At 43.8% G+C, this 21,739-nt stretch overlaps 1 long non-coding RNA gene across 2 annotated transcripts in view; it reads right to left on the reverse strand.

The window, feature by feature from the left end:
• Positions 1 to 1,785: 1,785 nt before the first annotated feature.
• Positions 1,786 to 21,739, reverse strand: part of LOC147825710 (uncharacterized) — a 43,551-nt gene continuing 23,597 nt past the window's right edge. For both annotated transcript variants that reach the window (XR_015440432.1, XR_015440431.1), the window contains 2 exons: positions 9,111 to 9,273; positions 1,786 to 4,397 (listed from right to left, as the gene is read on the reverse strand). This is a non-coding gene — a long non-coding RNA (uncharacterized LOC147825710). The remainder of the gene's footprint in view (positions 4,398 to 9,110; positions 9,274 to 21,739) is intronic.

Consider the following 21,739-nt stretch of genomic DNA (forward strand, 5'->3'; position numbering starts at 1 on the left):
CGAGGCTCCCAGCCCACAGAGGGCACACAATTGGGGTTGAGCACCTGATCACAGTATGTGGTCACATAATGAGCACTGATTGCAAGGCCAATCAGGGGACATAATCTATCCAAAAGTGGTCTCTGCAAACCAGGAGAGACACCTAGAACATGACAAAGAAGAAAACTCCTCTGGGCCGGGGATTTAGCTCAGTGGTTTCACCACCTTCTGCGCAAGCACATGGACCCGAGTTCGATCCCCTGTACCAAAAAAAAAAAAAAAGAAAATTCCTCTGGGAGTCAGGAGTCAGCGGGATGCAGGCTCCTGATCACAGCTTGGCAGGACTGGGTACTGTTTTAGGCTGAACCACCCTGCTCTGGCTCTTTTCCAGCTGCAGGTCATATGTCACTGAGTATGCTGCTCTGAAAAGAGAAAATGGATGACGAAAGCCCCTGGAGTGGCCCCATGGCCCCCTGCAGGGCTGTTGGCTTCCCTCTCCTCAACTTGCCATGCACCTGTGCTCCACTGACCCTATCAGCAGCCATCAAAATACAAGTGGTCCTATGACCCTAGGTTCCAAAGTAATAGCCCACAGAGGAATGGTCACAGTAACGAAATAGGAAGTCAAAAAGATCTTAGCAAGACAATAACAAAAGAGGACCAGAATCTTCTGGGCCTCCTTCCAAGTTTGGTCAGGGAATATCCACCCTGGATATTCTGGACAGGAGCCCACAGGACAAGGCTTCCAGCACACCCAGGCCAAGTCAGCTAAAATTCAGTCCCAGGCTCATCTAGGGAGAAGTCCAACAGGTGAGGTAGACACACAGTGTGAATGCCATTTTACCTGAAGAATGTGCCTTACCAACTAAGAAAAAATTATTCAATAATATATGGATTAAATTATACAGATGATAGTAGTTCCTAAAGGCAAACCCCCACTTAGTATATGCCATGCTTACTTCACTTCAGATTTCCATTTATGTGTACCCTGAACTCTACTTTAATGACAAATTAATTAGGAATTGGATGAGGCTATGTTGCTGGAATCAAATAGATCTTGTCTTGGTTGGGAAGATAGCTAGATTTCAAGATCCTTGGTGGATTCTATTGTACACAGTAGCCACTGGCATGGAATAAAATGTTCGTAGCAACATAGTGCATCTGCTATCATTCTGTCTCAGCTGTTTCATTTTGTGATATTGTAAAATCATAGAGAATCAAAGAATCATGGTTCTGGGAGGAATTTTAGAAGTTAGAGAAGGCACAGTGGGGCTATAGCTGGGGTCCTCTGGGCCAGGCACAACCTGTAGGGCTTCAGACTTCACAGTCTCATTTAAGGTGCTATATGAGGTCTTGGCTTTAGACCAAGTTAGCCTCAACAGCAGATTTTATCTCTTTAAGAGGACCCTTCCGCCACCCAGGACTCCTCCCTCCACGTTCGACAGTGTAGTGTGGTAGGTCATATGGCCCAGCCCTCAAGCTGGCTCCTGCTGACCTTTTCATTTGTCCCTCTCACTTTCCTGCTCCCACACAGTCTCCGATCCACACACTGTTCTCTGAGTACGCCATGTTCCCTCTTGGGTCTGGGACCTGGCTCACCACTTCTCTCTTCCTCAAATGCCTTTCTCTCTCTTCAGACCCTAGGGCCTTGAAAATCTACTCTTAAGGGTGAAACACTGAGTATGACCAACTCGGGGAAAGTTTTGTGACACTTCCTCCTTCCTCAGCCCCTGACAAGCATAGATTCCCCATGGAGAAGGGAGGGTCACAGTACGGTGTCATAACTGTTGGAGACAAGCAGACCGATTCTCTTACGAATAGCAATAGCTTTTATTTATCTATTTATTTTATCTTATCTTATTTAACTTAGACTAAGGTATCCAACAAAAGCCCGGCCCATAGAAGGTGCTAAATGATTGACAAATGCAGTGGATTCATCAGGGAGTCAATACAGGCCAAGGTGGCTACAGCTTGCAAAGACAGAAACTTTAGGATGAAGTCTAGGAAAGGTTGTCATAGAACTGCCTGCTTTCTTACTACACATGCACTGACTTTTAGAATCCCTGGCAAAATTCCTGATATTTTCTTATGCTATACTATGCCAAAAGAATAGCGAAACAATGATACAGACTAAAAATAACTACATTCTGTGGGCCATTTGCATGCATGTAGAAGAAAATCAATAGTTTGCAAAGAATTTTCATTATATTCCTTTATTACTACACATCAAGTTAAGTAAATGTAAGAAGACCAAGCCAAGTGAACTTACAGATGAGGAACAGGTTGAGGGGAAAGGTATTGACATTTCAACATGAAGAGATCTTTAGTTTATGTGAGAATAATGACCAGTGGAGAGAAAGATCAGTGCAGAGAAATCAAAGGAAAAGTTCCTCCCAGATGTGGAATCCCCCGTATTCATCTCAGAGAACCTAACTGTGGAATCCACAGTCAGGTCTCCAGCAGTGCCTGGCTCATGTGAATCTGGGAAAGGGTGGGGGAGTTGGAATGCAAATTTTGGCACTTGAAATTCTATTTTTGCATTATGTTTCATGAAACACTTGGTTCCCAAACAATGATAAATCACACATAAGAACAAAACAAAAAATGTCAGGTTTAAATTTTCAGGTATGAAAGGATCCTTGTGATAAAATTATCCTATAATATTAACATGTGGGTCATCATACAAATCTACAAAGTGGCTTAAAACTAAGCAAAGACAAAGAAATGCATGTAAAGAGTGAAATCTAAATAAAGTCAATGGGTTTTTCCAGTGTCAATACTCTGGTTGTGATTGTGTACTATCATCATGCAAGATACTACCATTGAATAGATGAGATACAAGATCTGTCTGCATTATTTATTACCACTCATGTTACTCTGCCATTATCTCAAAATAAAAAGTATTTTTATGAAAACAGCTAGTCATTACTCAGGTTAAGATACTAAACAGCACAGAAACCATGGTGAATGTAACCAATGGGCTGAGTTTTCATACCTATGGCATTTACAAAGTTAGAAGTAAAGAATTATTTTGTTGTGCTCTGAGCTTTGATTCCTATTTGTGCTTTTCCTGATCTTTGCTTCTCTGCTCAGTTATTAGAGTGGTTACTCTGTGGAGTCCACCAAGAGCTCCAGCCAAGGCAGAAATAGCCAAGTCTTTCTCAGCATCCAAGCAGTCTGTGGCCCTCAAAGACAGTCATAATGGAAATGAACAAACTTCTGTGTGCTGCATGTCCTTTACTTTTAGAAAGCTAGAATCATATAAGAACTGAAGGAAGTCCTCTGTTTACAAACCAAATGACAAATCGGATCCCACTGATTGCTTTCCAATTGTACAGCAAATGTTTATAACTCAAGACTTTCACCAACTGAGTGCTTTAGTGAGTCTAACTTAGAAGTTCCAAACTTTTGTCCTTTCTACTGCAAGTGCTAGCTAGATTTGCTTATCTTACAATCTTCAGGGTCCCTAGCCACTGCTGGTATTTTCAGAGCATTGCTCACCCTATCATTTGAATCTTTGAATGCTATGGACAGTCTAAAAAAAAAACAGTAAAAATGTGGAGTACATTCTGCAGGAAGCAACCAAGGAGTAGCTAAGCCTATATCTCAAATAAGCACACATGGATTGCCAGACCAGCAGGACCCATAAATAGCATGTCTAGCAACCTTGCCTGAAGTTAAATAAGCACTAAAATGGCTCCTAATGTGTAACCTGCCACAATGTAGCCACCAGGACTCTTTGCTAAATTCGAAGGATAATTCATTGCTTCAAATAACTGAAAGACTCCAGGGATAAAATCAGGATCCAGTTTCACCAGAGGTGCAACCATCTAGACCGTATTTCTTTGTCCAGCCGTGCTTTCTTCTGCTTTGTTTATTCTCCAGTAGATTCCTCCATAGCTCTGGGCTTTGGTCCTCCAAGTTCATGGAGAAAGCAAGCGTCCTTCCTGGGAGCTCCAGCATAATCCTGAGGACTCTGTGCATCCAAAGATGTTTTGAGACCAATGTCAAGTAAGTGCCTGATGTGGAGAGATGGAGAACTCTACTGGATGTTGGGGACCTGGCACTTCCCAGGTGGGGCCACGAAAAGGGGATGTTGGCTTGACCTCAAAATCTGAGCAAGAATTTTTCAGGATGAAAACAGGGCTGGGTTTTCTTTTTAAAAATACTGAACAGAGGGCCAGGGGTTTAGCTCAGTGGTTCCAGCACCTGCCATGCAAGCTCAAGGTCCTGAGTTTGATCCCCGGTACCAAAAAAATAAAATAAAATAAAATACTGAACAGAAGAGAGTATATATAGATTGACAAAGAATTCTTAGAACCTCTAAGGATTGTCCAGAAGACTGATTTTTGTAGATATTTCAGACTTGGTTCTATTTTCAAACTTAAAATCCTCCAGATTTGCAGTTCGGCTTCAAACTGTATAAGAAAAAATATGGTTTGAGAGAATTTAATTTGCAAAATAATTTTAAAGGAAAACGTGAGCCCCAAGATGATCTGCTTTCAACTTCCAGTTGTTATTTCTGGACAGGATTATGGCTATCAACTGCCTGGATACCAAGATTTCAGTACTGAGGTTATTTTTTTAAAGTTACACCTTTTCTCTTAAGCCTCTTCATTTTGTTTATGAAAGAAGAAGTGTACTAAATACACTAGTATTAATTCCCTATTTTGTTTAAGAAATTTCATGTCTATATGGAAATTAAATATACAAGGAATTTACTTAAAGATCGGTTATCAATTAAAACTACCTCTGGCTTGCAAAGAATCACATATATTTTTAACCATGAATAAATCAATGGAACAGTGTTTAAAATATTTTATGCACCATTCAGATGGCTTAGAGACTGCATAACACCTGCAGAATTCCTTGCATTCTAGACCATAGAAGTGTCCTTTTTCAAGAATAATACTTTAAAAATGAGGACTCTAAACATTCAAAATTTTAAGCTCCCAGGGAACCTTAGAATTTCTTATTCATTGAAGCTTTCTTGGTAGCAAGGACAGAAGCAGAACTCAATCATGCTGAAAGAGAGAAGAGGACATTTGATGGGTGAAATTAGGAGGTTACAAGGGATGGGTGCAGGTGGACTAAGGATTTAAGGATACAAGGGTGGGTGTTCACTATGCCCCTCCCACATGCTCTTCTACCCAGGCTGGCTTTGTTCTTCCAGCCAAGGCCAAGACCACAGCTTCTGGATACTTCTGGACTCATGTTAAGATAACAGGTTTTACTTAACTCTCTCAACTTTGATTAGACTCAGATTAGCCTCTGTCACACAATCATGAGTCACATGACCAAAAGAATAGTGTATAGTGACTGGTCAAGCCTAAGTCCTATCTTCTTCCCCAGTACAAAAGGGATTGGAATACTGGGGTGAGAGAAGGTTGGTACTGTGACCTGTCAGTCCAAGAAAGCAAATAGAGCTCCTAGTCAAGCCTTAGGATTAGAGCAGAGCTACTCAAAGTCCAGACAACATGAAGTCCACATGCTATTATAATGCAGGTAATAATGTGAAATCCTTGAATGGAGGATCTATGATCTAAACCAAAGCAGACCCTCTGTTGTTGTTGTTGTTGTTGTTGTTGTTTTGGGGGGGTACCAGGGATCAAACTCAGGACTTTGGGCTTGCAAGGCAGGCACCGGAACCACTGAGCTAAATTCCCAGCCCTGTAGAACCTCTGTTTAATGCAGCCCTCTAAAAAGCAAATGCCTTGAACAGCTGGATGGTTCCCTCCAGTTCTATAGATCCTGTGGAACCTGACCAGGACGCCAGGGCACACAACCAGGAGGAATTCAATTAGGCTTCTGCCCTGAGACCGAAGCACCCCTGTTCCCAACCCATGCTCTAGCACCACAATTCCCACTCCAGATTTGCATTTGTCTTCATTGCTGAAGCTCAGGATCTCACCTTGAGCTCTCCTCTGCTTTCAGACATGAAAACCCCTCATGGACCATTCCGGAGCCATGCCAGAAAATTACCCTTGCTAATTGCAATGAAATAAAGACAGCCTCTGTGCCAAGCAGCAAGCCTATGCTATCTCTACAGCAACTGTCAGGGAAAAACCAATCCAGAGTCACAGTAAAAGAGAGAACTGAAAGTATTGTGCTCTCTCAGGAAATGCAGAGAATTCACATATTTACTTTTGTCTGCCAACAGATGTCTTTACCTTGGAGGATGCCCTTCCTTCCTGAGGATGGGTCGGGCATCAAAGGGCTGGCTCAAGCCAGCAAACCCACTTGGACCACCTGATTCTCCCACTTCTCTGAAGAATACCTAATCCTAATCATATTTCTTGCAGATACACATTAATTCTGCATTGTTCCAGTCACAGAAAATGCCATATTCCTGGGCCACACTATTAAACATTCACTTCATGTCTCTCTGTTTCCAAGACTGTCATCCCTTTATCAGGAACACTTGCATTTCTGGTGTTCCTGCCTTTCTCAACTTCTGGTTTCACCTTAGGTCTTCAGAGTTTTCTCCTATAGTTACCTGGTGGCGGCCAAAGCTTTGTATCACTCTTTCCTTGCCCGTGGCACTAAAGTAGTCTTGGTTGTGCCTCATTGTGCCAACAGCTGGATCCAAACTGACTTGATGCCCCCCAGAATGGACCACAGCTAACCCATTCTTCCTAAGGCTTTTGGAACAGTGCATGCCAATTTCAACATTTTTGTGCCATTCTCATTAGACTCTGCTAATAAGGAACAAAGACAAAGCAAAAGAAAGAAAAAGAAACAGAGAAAAAGCACAATAATATGAACAAAATCCTAGGACCCGCCAGAAGAGATAGTCTGAATCTTCACTAATTCTCAATTCTTCCCTTCCTGGTTTCTTAACTGCTACAGAGTTTTTTTCTCAGCCAGGGAGCTGTTTTGTGTAAAACAAAAATCTCAAGAAAAGTATCAGTAATAGTGCAGTACAAACTGCCATCAGTGAATCCAATTTGTATAAAGTTCTCTCTGATTAAGAACACAATGCTTTGTTTGCTTCATTTTACAAAATCATTCAGATAGAAGGCTGCATGGAACAGAAAATCAAGTGCTGAATCATGAAAGGCAGTGGATCAAGGTCTTTCATCTAGGAAATCTTTAGCTAAAGAGAGAGAGAAAGAACATCAATCAGATATTATTTCCAATTATTTTTCAAATTGGAACAGAGAAAGAAAACACACACACATAAGCCTGACATGGTGTTACTCGAGTTTGTTGCTGGAAGGAAAGTCCTTGCTTATATTGAAGTAAAGTTCTGAAAATAAGCAAAGAACAGATTTATTGATTTTGGGGGAGTCTGGGTGTAAAAAAGAGAAAGAATAAAGAAGTGCTCTTTGCCCGCTCTGTCCAAATGACATCCCAAGTGGCCTCCCTAATGGTGGGGGAGGGGAGGGGGCAGGTGCCTACCCGGGCACATGGACAGAACTGCCCTTAGGCTAGGGCTAATGGTATTGGCTGAGCCTGCTGTAAGCCTCTCTTTTCTAATAGCCAACTTTCTATGTGAGAGAAGACAGACAGATATTGATTGGTCCAAATGCCCTTGAGTTGACAACATCTGAAATGAAAATCCACAAGGCTAGCACAAACTTTCTGCAAGTTCAATTTCTGGAATCTGATTATGACACTGGATTGTGAAGCCATTCGCACATGTAAAAGGCCTCTCTTTTGTGCACCCCCCCACTTGGCGCCTGTAATTGGAGGGAGTTAAATGGCTTCATCAAGCTTGTTATTCAAATGTCCAATAGAAAGAGGCAACTGAAGGCTAATCTTGGGGTGATTAAAGGAAGAAATGTTCTCTCACTGGTACAGGGCTAATGTCTGCAACAAAATGGACCAAGGCTTCATATCACTCCCCACCTCAAACAGGAATTATCCACAGCTTAAATATGCATTCTCTTAAAAAAAACTGATGCATGAAGCTATTTTTCCAAGTTATTTTGAAGCAGCTATGGAGAATCTTCCTGATTTCATGAGTCAGGCACTTGGTGGGTATTACATCCCCCGTTCTGTGGTCTCCATTATTCTACCAAAATTAACATTTTTTCCCTTTTCTTCTCTCTCCCAAATAAGATGCTGAAGTTGCAATTCACAATTGCTAAAGTCTTGGGAATAGCTAAGTTTGTGATACTCTACCCAGCTCTTATTAAAACATGCCTCTGTGTTCTACAAATTCCTCTTGATCGATACATCGACTCCAGTATAAACTTTAAATAAAGCACTCCTACACTTGAAGTACACACAGTTCTTGTCTTAGTAGGTTATTTAGAAGCATAAAAAGGTAAAACCTTTAGAAACTGGCATCTAGATGCATGTGCCAGGGTAACTGCAGATGGAATACATGTTATAAATATTCGGTCATTGATTGGAAATCCTGATCCTTTATGTCTTTGTGTTTCTTTCCTCATTAATCTCAGTCAGCCCTCTCAAAACAATACCAGCTTTATTGCTCCAGGTATCAAAAACCACCTGTGCAGAGAAACCTGCCTTTTAAGGAAGGTTTGATTCCTGGAATCAGTGGATCAGTCAACAACCCTTATCTTAGAAAATGCCATTGCTTTCTTTATTAACATACTAAGATAGGAAAGAACAACTTTCTACCAGATGAGGAGTTGAGGAGTAGGTAGGAAACAGAAGTGAAAGAGGGTACACAGGCCCAGTCAGGTGGACAGGACACAGATCCACCTCAAGTCAGGCCAGCTCACGGACTTGGGGTGCAGCTTCAGTGACAGAGTCACTGTCAGCCCAGCCCAATGTCACCTATGCCCAGAACCAGAGAGGCCAGGCCCACTTGCAGAGAAACAAATGTCTCATGACTTCCACAGTTTAAGAGGATGTGCCTCCCAGTCAGATATGTGTCTAGGCTCTGGGCATCAGGCATAGAGGAAACGTACATAAGAGTCGTGCCTGGGCATAAGGCACAGACGTAAGAGTTGTGCTCCTCACCCCACTTTGGCTAATTTATATGAAAGCGAACTTTCCATTTTTCCCACCTAGTGAAAAGATGTATCTTGCATCATTCCTTTCTTGCCACAGCACTGCAGAGGCCTAGGTTGTATTTTTGTTGTTGTTGCTCATTAATTTTATTGGTACATTTTTAGGTATACAATATGCTGGCATTCATTATTGGGAATTTGTACCTTTACATTATATATCTTGGTTCTTATCCTAGGTTGTATTTTGACATGGCAACAGCTGGCTCCAAACCACCTTGCTGCTCCTTGGAACAGGCTGCTCCATTCTTCCTAAGGCCTTTGCAATACCAACCACCAATTCCAATACTTTGGATCTTTCTTGTTAGTCCTGATAATGAGAGGAAGAGAGAGAGAAGAGGAGGAAAAAATATATTGCAAACATTTGAACATAAAATACTAAAAGCTTCTAATTACAAAAGAAATGAAAAATGCCTAGAAAGAAATGTGAATAACCACTATACTACTGCAGTCAAAATTAAAAATATTTCACAAAGGACTTGAATCCCTACCTACTGCCACGAAGTTCTGCATTTAGTGTACCAAATCATCATGAATGGCACTCTGGAAGGTAAAAACCCTTTCTGAATTCGTGAAAAGATCAACATCTGAATATATATTAAAGATAAAGTCTAAATAATTCATAAGAGGCAGAAAAACACTAGCCTAACTTTTAGTTGGGTATAGGGCCACTGGTCCCTGAGGAGGGGGCAGAGCCCTGGGGAAGTGTGTGCTAAATGAATTATGCTCTTATTGCACACAAATAGGCATAGCTTTAAATGGCAGACTGTTTTATTGGAAGAAAAACATAAATCTCTCAGCCTAGCCAAAGATGTAATCTCAGGACAAAAGAGAAAAATATCCCGTGCCCAACACCAGAACTTTCAGTGAAGATACAAACAGTTCACAAGTCCTCAGCTGACTTCTCTCCACATAACTAGAAGTTTGGAAACAGTTGTTGGACTCATCTCTGTGTGATAAGAATTGGGAACACCCCAAGTCCCCAGAGCCAGCCTTGGACACAGGGCAGGAGCAGCACTTGAGCCAGGACTGTCTAGAACTTCCACACCAATGTCGCCAACAGGAGGCCTCTCCTGGGTTCTCTTAGGCTTCAGGTCCATGCAAAGCCAGATTGAAGACCAGTTGTAATCACAGCATGGGCTCTAAACCTGGCTCCTCCTTTCTCTGTCCAGGTGACAAGCCCGATAATTTCACCATGTTTCCGTCTCCTCTGCTACAAAATGGAGATTACATTTCCTACCCAGTGGCCTTTTGGTCATCAACATAGCACTCATAAGCACATCCCTCCTTCAGCACTTACATTTTTTGTCATACTAAACTCCAAGTGACTTCTGTCTACTTCCAAAGAGAAGATCTGCCTTCTTTAAAACATAAAATTGGTCTTTTTAAAATCAGTAGAACAAAGGAGCATCAAGCCTTGAAGGCTGCTCCAGAATGTGAGTCTAAGGGTATTGTTGAGTGAGTGTATCACTGAGTGAGTTTAAGTGTTTCGTCCACTCACCTGGCCTCCCAAGGTGACTCCATGGAAGAACACAGGTGTGGGAAAGCTCTAGCCTGACTACAAAGTCACCTCTCTGCTTCAACCTGAACATCAGAATTTTCCAGGAATGCCCAGACATCTAAAGAACTCTTTTCTTCTCCCATCATGATCCAACCCATTCCCAAATGAGTGAGCCAATAGAGAGAGGGGAAATTATTAAAACAACTTAACTATTCTTTCTGTGCATCCCAAGCTCTCTGGCCCACTGTCTTCTCGGAGTACCCATTTTAGAGAGTCCTGCCCAGGCTCGGTGTTAAGGTCAAGCATCCCTCATCACACTCAAAGGATTTTGTCTGGCAGAAGAAGCACTGGGGTTATAGTACTATGGCCTAATTGGGTGAGCAAGCCCTTTCAGCCCTGTCACTGTCATCAGGAGGACCCTGGGCTCTGCACAGCCGCCTCAGACAACATCTCCCCAAGCTACATGTGGACAAGGCATAACAAGCTTTGGTTGAGTGTGTTAGTGACTTTTCTCTCATTGCTGAGCAAAATACCCAACACCCAAAGTTAAAGGAGAAAAGGGTTTATTTAGCTCATTTTGTGGAAGTTTCAGTCCATAATCAGCTGGCTCCAAAGCAGAGTGGCACATGGCGGAGGGGTGTTGCAGAGGAGAAACAATTCATGGCACCCAAATGTAGCAAAAGCAACAACAAACAACCACAGCTTGTTCTATCCCTTATAACATATCCAGACTACTTAGGGCAGGTAGCATTCACATCCTTAATCGTAGTGCCTTTGAGCCTAGCTTTGCACCATGAATCAATCACACACTCTAGATTCAACCACCTCCGCAAAAAAACCCACCTACAACTGCGTGAGGCTTTGAGGGGACGTCAAGACACAAACCATAACATGGGTGAGCAGGGCATGGCATGACTGGCTGCTCAGGGAGGTGCATCCCACTGCATCCTCCACACTGCACCAGCTCAATACCCAGGACCAGACAACTCACACTTGGCTCTTTGCAAGAGAAAAATGCTTTTCTGATTGAGAACAAAAGACTCACTGAAAAGAGCCTTCTTATGTTTCATATGGCCTGCTGCCCCACACTGCCCAACACACTGTCCCTTCCCACTTGTCCTACAAAAACACAAAGGTGGAGGTTTTTCCTAATTTCACAGTAATACATGTTGTTTGTGTATTTGTAAAAATGAAGAAAGAAAAGAAAAATTGTAATTACCTATAATTCTAATTATTCTTCCCATAGTAAATAGTTTTTGACATATTAGCTTAATTTTCTCATGGTCACATCTACCTTTTTAAAACAAAAATTTTATACTTTACATGCTATTTTATAACCTGCTTCTCTCATTTGTTAGCATAATCTGAACAATTTTCAAGCCCTTAAATACATTCTTTCAGCATCATTTGAGGAATCCAGAGCTGTAGCACCCTGTATCTACTCAAAGTACCACTGTCAGGCATTTCAATTGGCAATGCTGTGAGGCTCATCCTCACCTAGCTGAATCTGTGCCCAGATCCAAAACTATTTCTCTAGGCTGCACAAAGAAGAGTAAATGCAGACAACACTGATTTAGCTCAACCAACATGCATTTTCTTTTTTTTTTTAATTTAGAGCAGAAAATGCTCGTACAAAACAAATGCACAAAATAAACAGCAAATTCATGAGTTAGCAAATTGCCACAGGTGTTTCAGGGCACATTCCTCACCTGAGCTCTTTGATCTCACCTCTGCCTTCTTCATACCACCTGTTAGTGCGTGGCCAACATTTTATGGTTCTTAATATGACCTCTGCAAGAACCACCACTGGTGATCCCCTTCCTGGAAACCTCTGCCTGCTCACAACCTGCTTTCCAGTGGCAAGAGAGGGCCACATCTCCTGGACAGGAGAACACACTACTACCTTGTCACTGCCCTCTCTAAGGTCACTTTTGCCCACATGCCAGAGTCCAATTCCACTTCTACCAATACAGTCCCCAGGGGAGACACATCCCACCAGAGGGTGGGACTGGTACAGGGCAGGAAGCATCCTGAGCTTCACTTCCTCAAGGGGCCTAACTCAAGCTTCTCCCCCTGGGGCTCCCTCCCCTAATGAGAATACCGCCTGGACCTGAAGGGGCATTAGGAGCGCTCTCCCTCTCTCTCCCTCTCCCCCCCCCATTAATGACTTCATCAGAAAGCCCTGACACTTTCCCATCAGAATGCTTTCCAGCAGGTAGTATGATTATCTGCCATGTATAGTGCTTGGCAGCTCCTGGCAGTGAGCATCCCTGGCAATTACACACCATACTACACACACACACACACACACACACACACAGAGGCACGCTACAACCTTCCCTGGCTGCTCTCCTGTTCTGCTCTTATTCTATATGGAAGGGAAGAGAAGATATGGAGAGGTTGGGAAGAGAGGCATGAGGAGCATTTTAAACTATGTATCTGAGTGCACTTCACCTCGCTGCCCAAACCCATCAGTGGTTTCACATCATCCCCAACCCAAGTCTCTGGGTTCTCAGTGCCTCACATCTTTTCCCTCAGGGCCAATTCTATTTCCCTCCCCACTCCACACCGACCACCACTGTATTAGTCTACTTTTTGTTCCTATAACAAAATACCTGAGACTGGGTACTTTGTGCAGAAAATAGGTTTACTTAGCTCACAGTTCTAGAGATCTATGATGCCAGCATCCGCTCAGCCTAGTTAAAGGCATTCTGACTACAGCATAAAAGGGAATCCAATCAAGGTGACAGCCAGTATGAAAGGATCCCATGGCAAAACAAGAAGCAAGATAGAGCAAGCCAGCCAAACTCTTTATAACCACCAATTCTTGCAAGAACCCACTAAATACCATGAGACTTGCATTAACCCCTTTATGAAGGCAGTATTTCTGTGATCTGATCACCTTTCAGTAGGTTCCTCCTCTTAAAAGGCCACCATCTCTAAACGTCACCACTATAGGGACCAAGTTTTCAGCAACCACCTACACTATGACCCAGAGTAGCAATTAGCCACAGGGGACATTTAGATTTAAATTTAAATCTTCCATTTTTCAATTGTACCAGCTATACTTCATGTGTGGCTGCCATCTTGGAAAGCAGAAATGGAAAATGTTCCCAATACACACATCCTACTAGATGCAGTGCTGTTACAAGACTGGAAAACATCGCTGAAACTCTCCAAAGAGCCATGGTCTTCCTCCTAAGTTCTGTCCTCATCTGGGAACTCTGAGAAGATACCAATGAGTGATTTCTCAAAATACCCCACTAATAAATGCATAAAACATCATTCTTCTGAATTTATTGGATTAATTTTGTTCCTGACCTATTCCATCAGCTTTTGGGTAGTAATCTCCTGATGTAATAAGCTGATTACCCACTGATTACCCTTAGCTTGCCTGATGGCAAATATTAATCTCTTAGTATGTTATCTCTAAAGAAAACCTTCCTCTGCCTACTTAATTCTCCCAGAGTTTGTCCTCACTGGTGTCCCCATCAGCCTGAATGTGTGGGAACATCACACAGGGTGTTCCATCCTTCTGAGTACCCTCATAAAGCTCCATAAGATACAGAATCTCTCCTCACACACTCTGCAGCTGAAGCTGGATCAGCACAGACAAGAGCAATCACCTTCTATCTCCACCAAACAGCCTGGATAGCCTTCACTGAATCCAGCCCCAGGGCAAGGCTCAGCTCAGTTCAATATTTTTGGGCACCCAGACTGTGCAACCTAGGAGGAAGCCAAAGTCCAGAGTCTACCCAACTAACGTGCCTGAAGTCTCACATGAATCAGCCCCTCTTGTAAAACTTGAAAGGCTCTATCTAGAATGAAAAGGAAGAAGTAGTTATCAAAAAGATGAAACCAGCCAACAACCACCATGCAGTGATCACCAATTAGTACAGAACTTCCAGTGTCAGCATGTGGAGGAGCCGTGAGGCACTGGCATCGGGATTCCAAGGGTGGGCAAGAAGAAAGAAGAGGGAAGGATAAGAGCAAGGAGTGGGGTCCAAATCTGAGTTCCACCCTGCTCCCCAGCTTTCCTGAAGCGCACTCTGTTCTTCCCAAATACATGGGCTCTCTTTGCAGCCAACTTTGCACTGAATATTTCAACACAAGAAGAGAATAATAGGGCACTTTCTCAAGGTTTCCCCAGGAGATATACCCTTGGTGGAGGAATTCCCAGCCCAGGAAAGCAGTAAGGAATCCTACAGTAAGTGAACTCATCAAGGGCAGTTGGAAAAGTTCCCTTAGGCTGCTCAGCAGTTCACAAGAATTATTAAACATCATTGCAGACAGAGAGTGCAGAGTAATTCCACAAACCAATGCAAAAAGGAAGATGAAGTTAATTGACTCCGTAAAAGTAAAGACGCAACCTCAGACTTTCTGTAGAGCATTCACTGATCGGAGGGCTAGTCAGAAATCTGAGGGAGACCTATAGGTGGCAATTATCTGTTATACATGGCCTCCAGAAAACTTGAGGATCTTCCTGATCACAGTGATAGGAGGTTTCTCTCTGCAGGACTTCAATGGTTCAGCTTTGTGGGCATTTGGGAGGTCCTCAGAGACCAAATCAAAAGCACTATTGGTGGGAAGTGGAAGAAGGTGTCCATCTGTGCTCTGCATGCTTCCGTGAGTAGAGCCAGGTGCTTCTAGTACCCAGAGAGTAGAACCACTGAGCAGACAGAGAGGCAGCATGGGTAACAGCTTGGGAAATCTCCAATACATATGTGCTTTTTTACATGGACATTATTTTCTGGAGAAGAGGTATAAGCAGAGTGGAGATGTCACTGATGAAAGAGAAGAACAAGCAGACAACCTCCTGCTTCTTCTTTCCCAAATGTTTCCCCTTCTTGGAGACATCCTGGGTTTCCCTGTGTGGCTGCCCAAATGGAAATGGCCTGTGGGACCCCTCCACCTGCCACATTCCTTACACATTACCTAGGATTGTCATTCTAGACCTCACCGGTCAGGGCTCCTGAGAACAGCGTTCTGTGTGCCCGGCATGAGTGCATATGAACTGCACCAGTCTCCTACTTCACAGCTCAGGAAGCAGTGTCCCAGAATATCTTTGATTGTGTCATAAAGCACCTCTGTCACTCACTCCCAGCCCTGCAATAGAAGTACACCATGGAGTTGTGCTCACACCTCCCTGGGTTCTTGTCTGGAGTAAACACAAAACAGCATTTGGCTTTGATCTGCCAAAGAAAAGCTTCATGTAAGTGCTGGAGGGAGTGGATGCAACTCACAGTTTAAAACAGGGTAAAAACACTGAACAAGGGTGTCCTCTGAGCCACAAAGGAGTCCTTTCAATTTCTTAGGTCCAGATATTATGCAAGCAGTGTTAGCTCAGGGAGGCTGCCTTGTCTACCGTGTGTTAGCTAAAATAGCTAGGCATTCTAACCCACTGGCTCAGTGACAGGAAAGAAGCCACATTGGAAACAGACCCAAAGATTGTATACACAATGCCTACTTTCTGCTATAGGATCCAACACCCGTTTGTCGCTGATTTCTTCCCCCAAATACCACTTCATACAGTATTACGTAGGCTTCGTGATGCTAACATGATTTGCCATATTTTTTGTTTGTTTTGTTTTTGGTCCTTGGGATTGAACCCAAGGTCTTCACACTGAGCTACATCCCCACCCCTTTTTTATTTTGAGACAGAGTCTCTCTCAGATGCTAAGTTGCCCAGGCTGGACTCAAATACATGATCCTCTTGCCTCAGCCTCCCAGAATGTTGGGTTACAGGTGTGCCCCACTACACCCAGCTCACCATTTGCCTTTATATTACTTTCAAAGTGCTCCCTTTCTGGGGGCACTTTGAACTGGATGATGAGGCTGAAGGAACTACCAGCTGTCCCTCCCCAGTGATTGCAGAAATTGCTGGCTACTAGCTGCTTCTCACTGCTCTTTAGTAAGCCCCCAAGGGACAGCTTAACAAGCCCCAGGACAAGAAGGGGTATGCCTCCTTCCTCAACAAAGAAAATGAAATGGAGAGAAACAATATTAAAGAGTCATTCACCCCCGCTCCATAGCCATCACCACGTAGAACTGGTTGGCAAAATATCATAACCTAAATCATGATACATGGTTACACATCCCCAACCCCACGTGGCTGCCCAGTGTCCAGCTGGTGACACCGTGTAACTCCAGGACGTATGGTTCTAAGGCTATCTGCACTCCACAATTTTAGCTCTACACCCTTGAAACTAGAATAAACCAAAAGGGAACCTACCAGAAAGATTCAAATATTAATAATTGTACCATTGTAAGTGAACATAAACCGAGAATATTTTCTGAAATAAAAATATTCTAGAAAGAATTCCTATGAATGGCTCAGACTTTAGAGTTAGAGCCAGGGTTACAATTTGGGTTTGATTTAAAGGTAACCCACACAGGGGTTTTTTAAAATCTTTAATCTGAAATAAATTGACAAAGTAAAAATTTTTCTAGAGGTAAAGAATATTTTTCTCTATCCGAAGGGGAGGGGACAGCAGTGACTTCATTTAAACAAAGGATGAATATGAGGAAGGTCAGGGAGCAGAAGCAAGCCTCAGGCAGGAGGGAATAGCTGGGGCAGAGGTGTGCTCCCCAACATCATTCCAAGAGAACCCTGAGCATCTAGGACACCCAAACATGGGGAATGAAGGAAGGAAGAGAGCGGAGCTCCTGCCTCTCCCCCAGCCTCACACTTCAACTGGAGTAATAGAAAACAAGTGAGTAAACCAGGAAAGCATCAGAGTGCTGGGGAGGCACAGCCAGCAGGAATGGAGAGAGGAACAATCCACAGGGAGGGCGAGACTTCAATTACAGTGATGGGCAAGGGGCGTCAGAGCCTTCCCAACAGTCTGAAATTTTATCAGGTGTGTCCATGCATAGAGCCGGCAGTGGGAGACAGAGGAAGGGCTGAGATGGAGAGACTTCCTGTCTCAGCAGAAGCTATGGGTCTCAGAGTCACCCAGCTCAGGAGAGCACATGCTCCACAGAACAATGACCATCACCCTCAGAACTGCAAAGCAAACCACAAGTCCCAAAGTTTGGAACTCGCCTCCCTCATTGGCTGCACCCCACACAGCTCCCAGAAAGCCAAAGACTTTAGGATTCCCCCAGCACACTGCCCCCACTGCAGGCTCTGGCTCATGTATCAAAGTGTCCCATCCATCATTTAAGCAGGCAGTCAGCTATTAATTCCAAAGATGTTTGCTGAACACCAGAGGTGTTAGGCAGCAAAGCTTAGAAGCCACAGCAAGTCCAGATCTCTGTTCAGAAATTAGGGGTGCTTTAGGACACAGAAGAAAACAATTACCAAATACAATGAAAAGGGTATGTCGAACAAAACCTAAATTAATTCTTATCTCAGGAGACCACAGAGGGTTAGAAAGGAAGTGATATTAGGCCTAGGGTTTTGAAGAAAGAATAAAAGTTTTTTCCAGGCTGAAAAATGGAAGAGCAGTCCAGGCAGGGGGAAGAAAAGATGCAAAATAACAGAGAACCTAGGATACTAAGGATGGCTGTCTAGAGAGGCTGGAGCATGGGTATATGGCCAGGGCACACAGAGACATGGCTGAGGAGGATGTGGCGACAGGGTAAGGAGGCCCACGCTGGCCAAAATGAGGACCTGGCATCCCCCTGAAGGCTATGGTATGCAGGGCAGGCTGCCACTCTAGGCCACCATGGCCAGTCCAGGCTTTCATGAAAGACATCTCTGTTTCAGTGTGGACCAGGCACTGTTGGGGGTGGGGGACACTGTGACAGCAATGTGGACAGGAAGCCATGCAATAGTCCAGGGGCAAGATGGGATGCTTGAAGGGAAGCAGACAGTGGGGCTGGAGCTGCTGCTGCACGACAATGCCACCACAACATCAGCACAAATTACACAAATGTATGATTTTTCAGTCTCTGTGGGCCTAGAGTCCCAGCATCACCCAACTCGGGGTCTCTCAAGCCCATGTATGAAGCATCAGTGACAGGAGAGGCGTTATCTGGTGACTTGACCAGGGAAGGACCCACTTCCCCACTCTGGTGGTTCCTGGCAGCATCCCATTGATTGCAGCTATAAAACAGCACATTGATTATTCAGCTGGACCCACCCTTAGCTTCCAGAGCCCTCTCACATTTCTTTCCAAGTGGGGTCCCCCACATGGTCCTTTGTTTCATCACAGCCAGCAGAGAGAAAGACACAACAGAAAGACTGGAGCTAAAACCTTCATCATCTCTTCACACACATCCCACCACCTCGCTATGTTCTGTGGGTCAGAAGTGAGTCCTAGCACCCAACCACTCTCCAGAGGAGGAACCAGGAGTCACAGTCCATCCATCCAGGAAGGCTTGCTGTTTGCTGATGTACAGGAAGAGGGGACTGGACAAGGCCACAAGAAGAGTATGTGGCCACCGCTGATGTCGACAAGAGGAGCAGAGTTTCTGTGACCCCAGGCACTGTCCAATCACAGAGAGAAAGTGTTTCCTGCTAGGAGTTAGGAGGCAGAGTAATCAATAATGCCCCTGAAAAGGACTCACAGTGCATGATGCCATTGATATGAAAGAACCAGAAAGGATAGATGGATGGAGACAGAAAGTAGATTGGTGGTTTCCTGGGGCTGGGATGGGCATGGGAAAGGAAGGCACCTGAGTACTGGAGATCTTCCACGGTTGATGGAAACATCCAAAATTTAGATTGTGGTGATGGTTACACAGTTCTGTAAATTTGCTAAATATCACTGATGTATACATGTAAAATGAGTGCATTTCATGGTGAGTCACTTGTAGCTAAATACAGCTGTTAAAAGCTATTGATGCAGAAAACTCTACCTATAAAAAAAGTTCAGGTGACAGACATTTCTCAAAGAAGTAAAAACAGGAAGTAAATATATGAAAAAATGTTCAACATCACTGGTCATTCGAGAGATACAGATGAAAACAACACTGAGATTCCACCTCACCCCAGAAAGAATGGTTGCTATCAAGAAATCAACCAATAACAAATGCTGGTGGAGAGAAAGGAACGCTTCTCCATTGTTGGTGGGAATGTAGACTGGTGCAACCACTGTGGAAATCCATATGAAGATACCTCAAAGAACTAGGACTAGAGGTCCCATTTGACCCAGCTATTCCCCTGCTGGGGATCTTCCCCAAAGAATTAAAAGAATCATTCCACAGCGATATATGTGCACCTATGTTTATAGTAGCACAATTTGTAATAGCTAAAGCTTGGAAACAGCCCAAGTGCCCATCGACTGGAAACTGGATAAAGAAGATGTGGGATTTTTATAAAATGGAGTACTACTCAGCCATAAAGAATGAGAAACTAGAGACATTTATAGCTAAATGGATGCATATTGAGGCCATACTCTTAAGTGAAATACATAGGACACACATGTGTAAATACTGAATAGTTTCTCTAGTGTGAGAAATTGGAAGTGTAAATAAGGATGAAAATGATTAAAATCAATAATTGATAATTTGAAATAAGAAAAGATCCAAGGGTTTAGGCATGGTGGAAGGGAAAGGGGAAAGGGAAGAAGGGAAAGAAAAAATTATGAGGAAAAAAAAACGGAATCAAACTCTGTGTAGATAGGGAAGGGTGGAGAGGGTGAAGGGTACACAGGTAATGGGAGAAAAAATAAAAACTAAGATGCAGCATGTTCTGGTACAAACACCCAATGAGAAATGTAAATGTATTTTATACCTAAAATGTACCAATAAATATATCTATTTAAAAAATTTTTTTAAAGTTCAGGTGGACACATGGTAGCGACATGAACGGGATGGATGACACTTGATATATGACAGCATAAGCCCACTTTCCTCTCCAGGAGTCTCTCACCCAAAGAACAGGGCTAACACAGCCACGCTGAGTAAGCACAAGGAAGACCTGGTGAGCCCCATGTGCAGGATGAGATGCACTGGATGAAGCATCTCCTCGAGAGAAGCAGCACACCCCTTCCTCTTTTGTTCATCCAACAAACAGTAAGCAGGTGCCAGCTTGTCCCTGCCCCAGACTGATGATGAGCCAGGGCAGAGTCACTCATGGTCACAGTCCCCTGCCAGGACACTGGAAACCCATCCAGGTATGTCACCGATGGCCTGGACCACCAGAACCGAGAGGAGAGTGTATTCGGGTCTTTGTTCTTGTTCTTTACATTGGGTTGTCATGAACTTCCTGTATTGAAACCATGGTGGGTCACAGGCCAAACAAATGTTGAGCACAGCTTGTCCCTAATTAAATGCCTAGAACTCCATGCATCCCCTGCCTGCTGTCTCCTTGCTGAGGTTGCCGGTGGGACCACTATTCCATTTCAAAGCTAAAAGGACTCAGAAAAACCGTACCCAGGGCCTTGAGGCCCTAACCTTGGTCTCCTTCCCAACGCCAAAGGAAAAGGCTGTAACTAGAAGGAACCAGGCAGAGAACTGTGGCTGAATGGCACCACAATAACATCTGACACTCATGGTGCTCACTAGCACCCTACAGGCTGCGTGTGCATTTGCAAAACAGATCATTTCTTCTACTACTTATCTGCCCTTCGAAAACAGTTGCGATCCTGTTTTACAGATGAGAAAACTGAGGCTCAGAATCAGACCTCCTAGTCTATAAATTAGTTGACTCCTCACATCTCTCCTGTCTCCTGCTTCCATATCTCCTGCCTGCATGTCTCTCCTGTCTCCTAGCTCCACATCTCCCGCTTGTCTGTACACACCTAAGTGAAGGCTCCCCTGCTGCCTCTGCATAACATCTCTCTATTGTCAGTCCTGCCTCGGGCCACTGCAATCAGCCCAGAGAACATTTAGATTAAGCTTTCGAACCCAGTAAATGTTTTTGAAGTGCTCACCTCACCTGTTTCTATGATTAGATAAAAGTCAAAACAAGTTGCAAAGAAAAGTAAAGGTCATTTTACAGCCACACAACCCAGCTAAGTATTTTACGAACAGGCTGGAATTATGAATCCCAGCTGTGGACAATAGGAAGGTGGATAGAATTACACACTTAGGCCTGGAAGGAGCCTGGCCCAGCTAGTCCAAGCTCTAATTAGAGAGATGAGAACAGTACAGCCCAGAGAAGGGGCGTGACCTGCCAAGGTGAGTTGGAGCCGACCGTTAGGCAGTGAGGCCCCGTGCCCCTGCTTTAGCAGGCTGCTCTATGTCTGATTAACTCATAGCTGAAGGCGGAGCTGCCTCGCAGACACCTGACAAAAGTTGTTTTCCAACGAAGGGTTCTATTTAGTCCTTACACATGACCTGTGTATTTTCTCTCCTGGAATTTGATATCTCAGGAAACCTGCCA

The sequence above is a fragment of the Heterocephalus glaber genome, unplaced genomic scaffold (genome assembly GCF_053883595.1).
Source record: "Heterocephalus glaber isolate CG9 unplaced genomic scaffold, H.glaber_assembly_v1.0 deba00001497, whole genome shotgun sequence".
Taxonomy (NCBI): domain Eukaryota; kingdom Metazoa; phylum Chordata; class Mammalia; order Rodentia; family Bathyergidae; genus Heterocephalus; species Heterocephalus glaber.